Source organism: Piliocolobus tephrosceles, chromosome 17 (assembly GCF_002776525.5).
Source record: "Piliocolobus tephrosceles isolate RC106 chromosome 17, ASM277652v3, whole genome shotgun sequence".
In the NCBI taxonomy this organism is placed as follows: Eukaryota; Metazoa; Chordata; class Mammalia; order Primates; family Cercopithecidae; genus Piliocolobus; species Piliocolobus tephrosceles.
The window spans coordinates 53,449,035-53,460,719 of record NC_045450.1 but is presented as its reverse complement, the minus strand read 5'-3'; the positions used below and the strand labels follow the sequence as shown (position 1 = coordinate 53,460,719).

The window sequence follows — 11,685 nt, the reverse complement described above, 5'->3', positions numbered from 1 at the left end:
CACCTTCTCTGAATAGAAACCCGTTAATGGTTTCCCATTCTCTGAAAAAAAAACTCTTTTTTTTTTTTTTTTGAGACGGAGCCTCGCTTTGTCACCCGGGCTGGAGTGCAGTGGCCGGATCTCAGCTCACAGCAAGCTCCGCCTCCCAGGTTCCCGCCATTCTCCTGCCTCAGTCTCCCAAGTAGCTGGGACTACAGGCGCCTGCCACCTCGCAGTGGCGGGGTTTCACCGGGTTAGCCAGGATGGTCTCCATCTCCTGACCTCGTGATCCGCCCGTCTCGGCCTCCCAAAGTGCTGTGACTACAGGCTTTAGCCACCGCACCCGGCCTGAAATAAAAACTCTTAAAGTCTTTAGGGGCTGTCTGGTCTGGCCCCTGATGACTCTCCCGCCCACACTGCCCTGTGCTCTAGCGGTAGGTCCTCTGTCCATCCCTTGAATGTGCCATAATCTTTTCTGCTACAGGTCTTTTGCTCCTGCTCTTTCCTCTGCCTGGAGCACTCTTCTTTTCCACTTAATTTACACTTATCCTTCAATCTTAGCTGAGTGCTGTTTCCTTAGGGAAGGCTTCCCTGACTTCTCTAACTAGGTCAGAAAACACTTTTTTTTTTTTTTTTTTTTTTTGAGACAGAATCTTTCTCTGTCACCCAGGCTGGAATACAGTGGCACCATCTAGGCTCACTGCAACCTCCATTCTCCCAACCCTCCAGCCCCCCAGGATCAATCAGTCCTTCCATCTCAGCCTCCCAAGTAGCTGAGACCACAGGTGCACACCACCATGCCCCGTTAATTTTTGTACTTTTTGTAGAGATGGGGTTCTGCCATGTTTCCCTGGGAGGCTGGTCTCAAACTCCTGGGCTCAAGTGATCCTCCTGCCTTGGCCTCCCAAAGTGCTGGGATTACAGATGTTTGAACCATTGTGCCCAACCAGAGCCCAATATTTGATGCTCTTGTAGGACTGAATATACTAACCCTTGTCATTGTTTAAATTGTCCATTTATGTGCAGACAACTTGGCTAATTATCCACATTTAATTTTAATTTTTGGTTAAATTCTATCTCTTCACTAGCCTGTGAAACATACAAGGACAGAGAGTAAGTGTTTAGCTCACGGTTAGATCCCCCGAATTCAAAATAGCAAACAATAGGTGCTCAATAAACACTTATTAAATGAATGAACAGAGAACAAGACACCAAAACCACATTTCCAGGTGATGAAATTATGAGTAATTTTGTTCTCTCTCTCTCTGCGGCATATCTATATCTTCTTTTCCTATTCGTTTTCTACCGGAAAAAGTGTGCTGTGAGTTAAAAACTAGTCTTTTGTGGACTAGTGTGGAACTGTCTGTTCCTGATTCCTGTGGAAGCAGGAATACATTCATAACATGCTCCATTAAAAAAGGAGTTCTAGGCCAGGCAGAGTGCCTCATGCCTGGAATCCCAGCACTTTGGGAGGCCGAAGCAGGAGGATGGCGTGAGGCCAGGAGTTCAACACCAGCTTGGGCAACATAATGAGCCCCCTGTCTCTATGAAAAAATAAAAATAAATTAATAAATAAAAATTAGCCAGTCATGGCGGCACACACCTATAGTCCCAGGTACTCAGGAGGCTGAGGATTGCTTGAGCACGGGAGGTTGAGGCTGCAGTGAGCTGTGATTGTGCCACTGCACTCCAGCCTGGGCGACCTAGCAAGACCCTGTCTCAAAAAAAAAAAAAAAAAAAAAAAAAAAAAAAAAGGCCAGGTGCAGTGGCTCATGCCTGTAATCCCAGCACTTTGGGACGCCGAGGCAGGTGGATCACCTGATGTCAGGAGCTTCAGACCAGCCTGACCAACATGGCGAAAGCCTGACTCTACTAAAAATAAAAAGTAGCCAATTGTGGTGGCGGGCGCCTGTAATCCCAGATACTCGGGAGGCTGAGGCAGGAGAATCGCTTGAACTTGGGAGCCAGAGGTTGCAGTAAGCCGAGATCGTGCCACTGCACTCCAGCCTGGACGACAGAGCTATACTTCATCTCAAAAACAAAAAAAAGGATCCTCAGGGCTGCCAACTTTATAGTAGAAGTCGAGGTGGTAGTGGATTTCTCCTACACAAAAGACCAAGTAAACAAAAAGGAAAAAAAGTTTAAAGAACCAAAACACCAGTCTTATCTGAGTTCTAGTTTTCCAGGGTGTGATCCAGAACCTATGGATCAAAACCAGAATCCAGCAGCAATTCAGCGTGAGGCACTAACAGTTCTCCTGCTTCCCAATACCCCACCTCTGCTCCCGCCCATGAATCTTCGTTTTGCAGGTCCCTGTAGCAGCCTTGGCTTTCACACCCTCATACACAATGGTTAAGGACACGAAAGCCCATTTGCCTGCCCTCTTTGATAAAACAGTGACAGCAAGACAAAACATCACCAGCAAAAGTCTTTAAACATTTAAAGACCCTGATAAAGTCCTCCATTCTGCATCTGCCAGGGAAGGAAATGGCCTCTGGCAAGTGCCTCTGTTGCTGTCCCCCCCCCCCCCCCCCCCCCCCCCCCCCCGCTGTCCCCGCCCCCACCCTCACCTCCACCCCCAGCCCCAGCCCCAGCCCCACCCCCACCCCCCAACACCTTTTCTACAAACATCCACTTCTCAACTTGTCCCTAGCTGCCTGCTGGAGGGCACCAGATCCACTTGCCTGAGGAGTTGGAGGAAGGGGAAGCCCCCACGACCCCACTGTGTAGTCACGGGGCTGAAACTAATGAGCCGATGTTCTTCAAGCATTTGGAGGATCAAAGCCTGAGATCTGAGGACTTGGCGAGAACACAGCGCTTGCAGGCATGGGTGGGCACAAGCCAAGAGGTCCCTCCCCTCCCCGAGGCGCCCCCACCCCGCCTCCCGTGATCACACAGGGCCAGGTGCTGTGCATACTTGGGTTGAGCCCACCTGCCAACGGACAGGTGTGAGGGCTGCCCCAAGAAAGTCAGGTCCCTAAACTGATAGTGCAGAAAAGGAAGAATTCTGAAACATTGTAATTAAATTAATACAGGAATTTGGGAAGGGGAGGGGAAGTAAAGGACAAGGAAGAAGAAAACAAGAAAACAACAATCACTCATTATCTCTCCAGATCAAATTAACCTGTGTTAGGAGTTTAGTTTATTTGCTCCTAGTCTTTTTTTTCCCTTTTCCTTTTTTTTTTTTTTTTGAGACAAGAGTCTTGCTCTCTCACCCAGGCTGGAGTGCAGTGGCACAATCTTGGCTCACTGCAACCTCTGCCTTACAGGTTCAAGCGATTCTCCTGCCTCAGCCTCCCGATTAGCTGGGATTACAGGTGTGTGCCACCACGCCCGGCTAATTTTTTGTATTTTTTTTTTTTTTGAGATGGAGTCTCGCTGTGTCACCCAGGCTGGAGGGCAGTGGTGTGATCTAGGCTCACTGCAAGCTCCACCTCCCGGGTTCACGCCATTCTCCTGCCTCAGCCTCCCCAGCAGCTGGGACTACAGGCACCCGCCACCATGCCTGGCTAATTTTTTGTATTTTTAGTAGAGACGGGGTTTCACCACGTTAACCAGGATGGTCTCGATCTCCTGACCTCGTGATCCACCCGCCTCGGCCTCCCAAAGTGCTGGGATTACAGGCGTGAGCCACTGCGCCCAGCCTAATTTTTTGTGTTTTTAATAGAGACGGGTTTTCACTGTGTTAGCCAGGATGTTCTCGATCTCCTAACTTTGTGATCCGCCCGCCTGAGCTGGATTACAGGTGTGAGCTACCGTGCCCGGCTGCTTCTATTAATTTTTATTTTTTGAAACAGAGTCTTGTTATGTCACCCAGGCAGGAGCACAGTGGTTCAATCATGACTCACTGTAGCCTCGACCTCCTGGACTCAAGCCATCCTTCCACCCCAGCCTCTGGAGTAGCTGTAACTACAGGAGCACACCACCACACTCAGCTAATTTTTTATTTTTTGTAGAAATGGGATTCCACCGTGTCGGCCAGGCTGGTCTTGAGCTCCTGGCTCAAGCCATCTGCCCACTTCGGCCTCCCAAAGTTCTGGGATTACTGGCATGAGCCACCGCACCCACCGCAAGCTACTACTTTTTCCTGCAGATATTGACATGATAGTATTTTTCTCCTTTAACCAGGTACTGTGGTGGATTACATGAATAGGGTTTCTGCAGTTGAAATGCCCTTGCCTTCCTGGGATAATTAATTGCAATTATTTTCTACTGTGAGTTCCTTTTCTAGCCCCCTGTCTCAGTTCATGTCTTGGAGAGGCCATGTTATTTCCGGTCTTGGCTCCTTGTCAAAAGCTCTAGTTTCTTAGCCAGAATGTTCTAGAAGCCTCCAGAAACTTGGTTTGCTCATTAGTGATGTGGTAGGAGTGGTCTCACTCATTGCTGAGGTGGGGACAATGAAGCGGGAACAAAAGGAAATGAGGGAGGTCTTGCTCTCAGGAGCCTGCATAGTTCTCAGGAATGAATTAGTTCCCTCGATAATGGGTTGCTATAAAGCCAGGATGCCCATCAGGTTCTCCCCTCCCCACAGGTGTCCATTTCCCCTTTGACCTTCACCACATTGTAACAGCACAAAACCTCCTGCCAGAGCCAGGGCCATGTCCTTGAATTTCTCAGCTGACAGAACTGTGAGGTTAATAAATCTTTCTTTGTTAAGTTACCCAGCCTCAGGGATTCTTTTATAGCAACATAAAGTGAACTAAAACAGTCAGCATTGAAAAGAAATGAAGTACTGGCTAGGCACAGTGACTCATGCCCATAATCCCAGCACTTTGGGAGGCCAAGGTGGGTGGATCACCTGAGGTCGGAAGTTCGAGACCAGCCTGGCCAACATGATGAAATCCCATCTCTACTAAAAATATAAAAAATTAGCTGGGTGTGGTGGTGGGTGCCTATAATCCCAGCTACTGGGGAGGCTGAGGCAGGAGAATTGCTTGAACCCAGGAGGCGGAGGTTGCAGTGAACTGAGATCGCGCCACTGCACTCCAGCCTGGACGACAAAACAAAACTCTATCTCAAAAAAGAAAAAGAAAAGAAATGAAGTACTGATGCAATCTACCTGTGGATGAACCTTGAAAATATTATTTAAAGTGAAAGAAGCCAGTCACAAAAAATACAACTAATTGCTATATTAGTCAACTAATACATCTAATAGTTTGCCTATTCTGGACATTTCATATAAATTAATACAATTAATTGTATTATTGTTATTATTATTTGAGACTTAGTTTCGCTCTTGTTCCCCAGGCTGGAGTGCAGTGGCGCTGTCAGTTCACTGCAACCTCCACCTCCCAGGTTCAAGTGATTCTCCTGCCTCAGCCTCCCGAGTAGCTGGGATTACAGGCACACACCACCATGCCTGGCTAACTTTTTGTATTTTTAGTAGAGATGGGGTTTCACCATGTTGGCCAGGCTGGTCTTGAACTCCTGACCTCAAGTGATCCACCCACCTCGGCCTCCCAAAGTACTGGGGTTACAGGCATGAGCCACCACACCCAGCCAGTTGTATTAATTGAAAATTGTGTTAATTTATATGAAATGTCCAGAATAGGCAAATCTATAGAGACACCTATAGATTGGTGTTTGGCTGGTGCTGGGGAGTTTGGGAAGAAATGAGACATGATTACAATGGGAATGAGGCTTCTTTTTAGGGTGATGAAAATATCCTAAAATTGATTACAGCGATGGCTGTGTAAGTCTGTGAATATACAAAAACCACTGAATTGTACACTTTAAATGGGGGAATTGTGTGGCAGATGAATTACATCTCAAATAATGCTGTTCTTTTTTTTTAAAGCTTTAAAAAGCGTGTACCACAATTTCCCTAAGGGAGCTATTACTGCACACACCCCATGTGAACATGTGTCACAGCTGGCACTGAGACCAGTCAGACCACAAATGACTCCAGCCAATCGCATTTGGCAATGCTTGGTCATGCACCGGTCACACGGAGCTGCCAGTTCTTAATAACACTGATCATGGGGGTTTACAGGCCATTTCCTAGATGCCATGCTTGGGCTGACAAAGCAATGTAGCGATGGTTCATAGCAAAGACTCTGCAATGAGACAAATTCGACTTGGAAGCTGGGCCCTGTCTTGTGAGCACTGGGAAGTTAGCCTCTCAGTCACAGTTTTCTCATGCTTAGAATAGAGCTAATCTCATGCTTAGAATAGGGTGATTAATGCCTACCCTACAGGGCATTAAATAAAATGCTATTTGCAGAATAATGAACACAGTGCCTAGAACTGGGGAAAGGATCAGTACATGGTAACTGGCATCATTAATAGTAAGGCATATAAAAAACTGAGCACAGCGTCTGGCCCTTAGGGAGTGGTCAAAACACAAAATAAAGTTACACTTTTCACAAGAAAAATATCTATAAGACAGGATAAACTTTCCAGACAAGGGCAGAGAATTTGAATTCTGTTGCTAAAAACAAAAGTAGGTAACTTTAGATGTTGCTACTTGCTCACAACCTGGCTTTCACCTGATTCTACAGCCTTAAGCACCAGATTCTCTCCTGAAGCCTCTTGACCAATCCCGTCACATCACTAATGAGCAAACTATGTTTCCAGAAGCTTTTAGAACATTCCAACTAAGAAACTGGAGTTTTCGACAAGGAGCCAAGACAGGAAATGACATTGTTCTTCCAAGGCATGGACTGAGACAGGGAGCTAGAAAAGAAACTCACGATAGAAAATAAATGCAATTGGCCGGGCGTGGTATCTCACGTCTATAATCCCAGCATCTTGGGAGGCTGAGGTGAGCGGATCACGAGGTCAGCAGTTTGAGACCAGCCTGGCCAACATGGTGAAATCCCGTCTCTACTAAAAATATAAAATTTAGCCAGGCGTGGTAGAGGGCACCTGTAATCCCAGCTACTCAGGAGGCTGAGGCAGGAGAATCGCTTAAACGGATCACGAGGTCAAGAGATTGAGACCATCCTGGCTAACACAGTGAAACCCCGTCTCTACTAAAAAATACAAAAAACTAGCTGGGCGAGGTGGCGGGCGCCTGTAGTTCCAGCTACTCGGGAGGCTGAGGCAGGAGAATGGCATAAACCCAGGAGGCGGAGCTTGCAGTGAGCTGAGATCTGGCCACTGCACCCCAGCCTGGGCAACAGAGCCAGACTTCATCAAAAAAGGAAGGAAGGAAGGAAGGAAGGGAGGGAGGGGGGGGGGGAGGAAGGAAGGAAGGAAATGCAATTGATTATCTAGGAAGGCAAAGGCATTTCAACAGCACAAAATGTTTTCATGTAATGCACCATATTCCCTGGTTAACAGAGAGAAATATGGTCATCTCAATATCTGCAGGAATAGTTCGGGCTGGGCAAGGTGGCTCATGCCAGTAATCCCAGAACGTTGGGAGACCAAGGTGGGCGGATTGCTTGAGCCCAGGAGTTGAGACCAGTCTGGGCAACATGGTGAAATATTGCTTCTACAAAAAACATACGAAAATTAGCTGCGTGTAGTGGCACGTGCCTATTGTTTCAGCCACTCAGGAGGCTGAAGCCGCAGGATGGCTTGAGCCCAGGAGGTTGAGGTTGCAGTGAGCCATGATAGTAACACTATGGTCTAGCCTGGGCAACAGAGCAAGAAAAAAACTCTCCAAAAAAAATTAAAAGAAATGCAGTGGCTCACGCCTGCATAATCCCAGCACTTTGGGAGACCGAGGCAGGTGGATCACCTGAGGTCAGGAGTTCGAGACCAGCCTGGCCAAAATGATGAAACCCCCTTCTCTACTACAAATACAAAAAATTGGCCAAGTGTGGTGGTGGGCACCTATAATCCCACCTACTTGAGAGTTGGGAGGCTGAAGCAGGAGAATTGCTTGCACCTGGGAGGCAGAGGTTGCAGTGAGCCCAGATTGCACCATTGCACTCCAGCCTAAGTGGCAGAGGGAGATTCCTTAGAAAAGCAAGTCTTTAAAAAATAAATAAATAAAATAAAAGGTGCATTTGTATGTATATGCTCTGTATCAGTTAAGTATTACTGTGTAACAAAGTACTCCAAAATTTAGTTCTTAAAACAACCAACATTCTCTTTACTTATAATTCTGTGGGTCAGCAATTTAGGCTGCGATCAGCTGGATGGTTCTTCTGCTAGTTTCACCTTGGATCCCTCAAGCAGCTGCAGTCATCTTGTGGCTGGACTAGGATTGGATGGCTTAGGATAGCCTCATTCACGTCTGGTGTTGGGTGTTGGTTCTTAGCTAGGCCTCTCTACTTGGGCTTTTGTGTGTGTGTGCGTGTGTGTGTGTGTGTGTGTGTGTGATGGGGTTTCTTATTTTTGAGACAGAGTCTCGCTGTGTTACCCATGCTGGAGTGCAGTGGCCCAGTTAGGGCTCACTGTAACCTCCATCTCCCAGGCTCAAGCCACCCTTCGGTCTCAGCCTCCTGAGTAGCTGGGACTACACGTGCATGCCACCATGCCTGGCTTTTTTTTTTTTTTTTTTGTAGAGACAGGGGCTTGCTATGTTGCCCAAGACAGTCTTGAACTCCTGGGCTCAAGCGATCCTCCTGACTTAGCCTTCCAAAGCGCTGGGATTATAGGTGTGAGTCCCTGTGCCCAGCCTTGGGCTTCTTTTTTATTTATTTTTTTGAGATGGAGTCCTCATGCGCCCAGGCTGGAGTGCAGTAGTGCAATCTCAGCTCACTGCAGGTTTCACCTCCCGGGTTCAAGTGATTTTTCTGCTTCAGCCTCTCGAGTAGCAGTAGCTGGGACTACAGGCATGTACCACCACGCACGGCTAATTTTTGTATTTTTAGTAGAGACGGGGGTTCCACCAAATTGGCCAGGCTGGTCTTGAACTCCTGACCTTGTGATTCACCCGCCTCAGCCTCCGAAAGTGCTGGGATTACAGGCGTGAGCCACCACCCCCGGCTGCCTTGGGTTTCTTTTTTTTTTTTTTTTTTGAGACGGAGTCTTGCTCTATCGCCCAGGCTGGAGTGCAGTGGCCGGATCTCAGCTCACTGCAAGCTCCGCCTCCCGGGTTTACGCCATTCTCCTGCCTCAGCCTCCCGAGTAGCTGGGACTACAGGCACCCGCCACCTCGCCGGGCTAGATTTTTGTATTTTTTAGTAGAGACGTGGTTTCACGGTGTTAGCCAGGATGGTCTCGATCTCCTGACCTCGTGATCCGCCCGTCTCGGCCTCCCAAAGTGCTGGGATTACAGGCTTGAGCCACCGCGCCCGGCTGCCTTGGGTTTCTTTATACAGCAGTGGTAGAACTTCCAAAGGCCAAGGGAAGAAGCTGCAGGGTCTTTTAAGGTCTAGGTGTGTCATGGTTAATTTTATGTGTCAATTGCACTGGGCTAAGGAATGACCAGATAGCTGGTAAAACACTCTGGGTGTGTCTGTGAGGGTGTTTCTGGGGGAGATTAGCATTTGAATCAGTAGACTGAGGACAGAATTTGACTCTCTGCAATGTGGATGGGCATCATCCCATCTATCTGGGGCCCAAATAGAACAAAAAAGTCAAGGAAGGTAAGAGCTTCTCTCCGTCTTTCTCTTCTTGAGCGGGGACACCAATCTTCCCCTGCTCCTGAGCTCAAGAGATCCTCCTGCCTCAGCCTCCCAAAGTGCTGGGATTAGAGGCGTGAGCCTCTGAACTTGGCCTAAATGTCTTAAAACTTTGCAAATTTTCAAAAATGTATACAACCATGTGAACAGATTGCCAGGGCTCCCTTCTGGGTCTTAATGAGAGGCTTGTGCCAGTGGGCCCCTGAAGCTTAAGCTTTGTTAGTTTCTGGGAAAATATCTGGGGTAGTCAGGCTAATGGCCCCCCACATATGTCTACATTCGAATCCCTGGAACCTGTGAATATGTTGCTTTGCATGGCAAAAGGGATTTTGCAGGTGTGATTAAGTTAAGGATTTTGGCCGGGCTTGGTGGCTCATGCCTGTAATCCTAGCATTTCTTTTCTTTTCTTTTTTTTTTGAGACGGAGTCTCACTCTGTCGCCCAGGCTGGAGTGCAGTGGCCGGATCTCAGCTCACTGCAAGCTCCGCCTCCTGGGTTTACGCCATTCTCCTGCCTCAGCCTCCTGAGTAGCTGGGACTACAGGCGCCCGCCACGTTACCCGGCTAGTTTTTTGTATTTTTTAGTAGAGACGGGCTTTCACCGTGTTAGCCAGGATGGATGGTCTCGATCTCCTGACCTCATGATCCGCCCGTCTCGGCCTCCCAAAGTGCTGAATCCCAGCATTTCGGGAGGCCAAGGCGGGTGGTTAGGAGTTCAAGACCAGCCTGACCAACAAGGTGAAACCCCGTCTCTACTAAAAATACAAAAATGAGCTGGGTGTGGTGGTTCGTGCCTGTAGCCCCAGGTACTCCAGAGGCTGAGGCAGAAGAATCACTTGAACCTGGGGGGGCAGAGGTTACAGTAAGCCGAGATCGCACCACTGCACTCCAGCCTGGATGACAGCAAGACTCTGCCTCAAAAGAAAATAAAGTTAAGGCTCTTAAGATGGAGAGATTATCTAGGGTTATCAGGGTTTGTTCAATGTAATCGCAATGGTTCTTTCAGCCTGCCTAGTAGCTGGGACCACAGGCACATACTACCATGCCTGGCTAGTTTTTGTGTTTTTTGTAGAGAAAGGGTTTCGCCATGTTGCCCAGTAGCATCTCAAAGTCCTGGGCTCAAGTGATCCTCCCACCTCAGCCTCCCAAAGTACTGGGATTACAGGCATGAGACACTACCCCCAGCCCACAGGGTTCTTATGTGTGAAAGAGGGAGCATCAAAAAAAAAAAAAAAAAAAAGAAAGAAAGAGGGAGCATCAGAGTGTGAGCCACTGTGCCCAGCCAGAGTGATCATTTTAAAGGTGAAGTCAAACCACATCACTCCTCCATTCAAAACACTCCAAGACTTCATGTTTCACTCGGAGTACAGGTTTTTTGGTTTGTTTTTTTTTTTTTGAGATGGAGTCTCGCTCTGTTGCCCAGGCTGGAGTACAATGGTGCCATCTCAGCTCGCTGCAACCTCTGCCTCCCGGGTTCAAGCGATTCTCCTGCCTCAGCCTCCTGAGTAGCTGGGACTGCAGTTGCGTGCCACCATGCTGGACTAATTTTTTGTATTTTTAGTAGAAACGGGGTTTCACTGTGTTAGCCAGGATGGTCTCGATCTCCTGACCTCGTGATCCGCCCGCCTCGGCCTCCCAAAGCGCTGGGATTACAGGGGTGAGCCACAGCGCCCTGCTGGTAAAAGTTTTTTTTTTTTTTTTTTTTTTTAAGGAGTTTTGCTCTTGTTGCCCAGGCCAGAGTGCAATGGCACAATCTTGGTTCACTGCAACCTCCGCTTCCCTGGTTCAATTGTTTCTCCTACCTCACCTCTCAAGTAGCTGGGATTAGAGGCATGTGCCACCACATCCGGCTAATTTTGTATTTTTAGTAGAGATGGGGTTTCACCATTTTGGCCAGGCTGGTCTTGAACTCCTGACCTCAGGTGATTCCCCCCACAACCTCAGCCTCCGAAAGTGCTGGGATTAAAGGCGTGAGCCACCATGCCTGGCAGATCTAGCTATGTTAATAGAGATTCTTTACAGATGCAGATTTTCCCCTATAAAGAATAGCTTTGTAGGGTCATTTTAAAATATGGCAAAAAAAAAAAAAAAAAAAACATGTTTTGGTATAAAATACCTTGATTTTCTTCCTTGTCTCCTAATGTTACAACAGAGTCAGGCTGGAAAGTTAGTCATGATATATAGGAT

At 47.8% G+C, this 11,685-nt stretch overlaps 2 non-coding genes across 2 annotated transcripts; both read left to right on the top strand.

Moving 5' to 3' along the window:
* Window positions 1–1,328: 1,328 nt before the first annotated feature.
* Window positions 1,329–1,433, top strand: LOC111541518. Its single transcript, XR_002731289.1, has one exon. It is a non-coding gene; the product is annotated as a small nucleolar RNA U109 (small nucleolar RNA).
* A 553-nt stretch (window positions 1,434–1,986) lies between these two features.
* LOC111541517 lies at window positions 1,987–2,090 on the top strand. Its single transcript, XR_002731288.1, has one exon. It is a non-coding gene; the product is annotated as a small nucleolar RNA U109 (small nucleolar RNA).
* The last annotated feature ends 9,595 nt before the right edge of the window (window positions 2,091–11,685 follow it).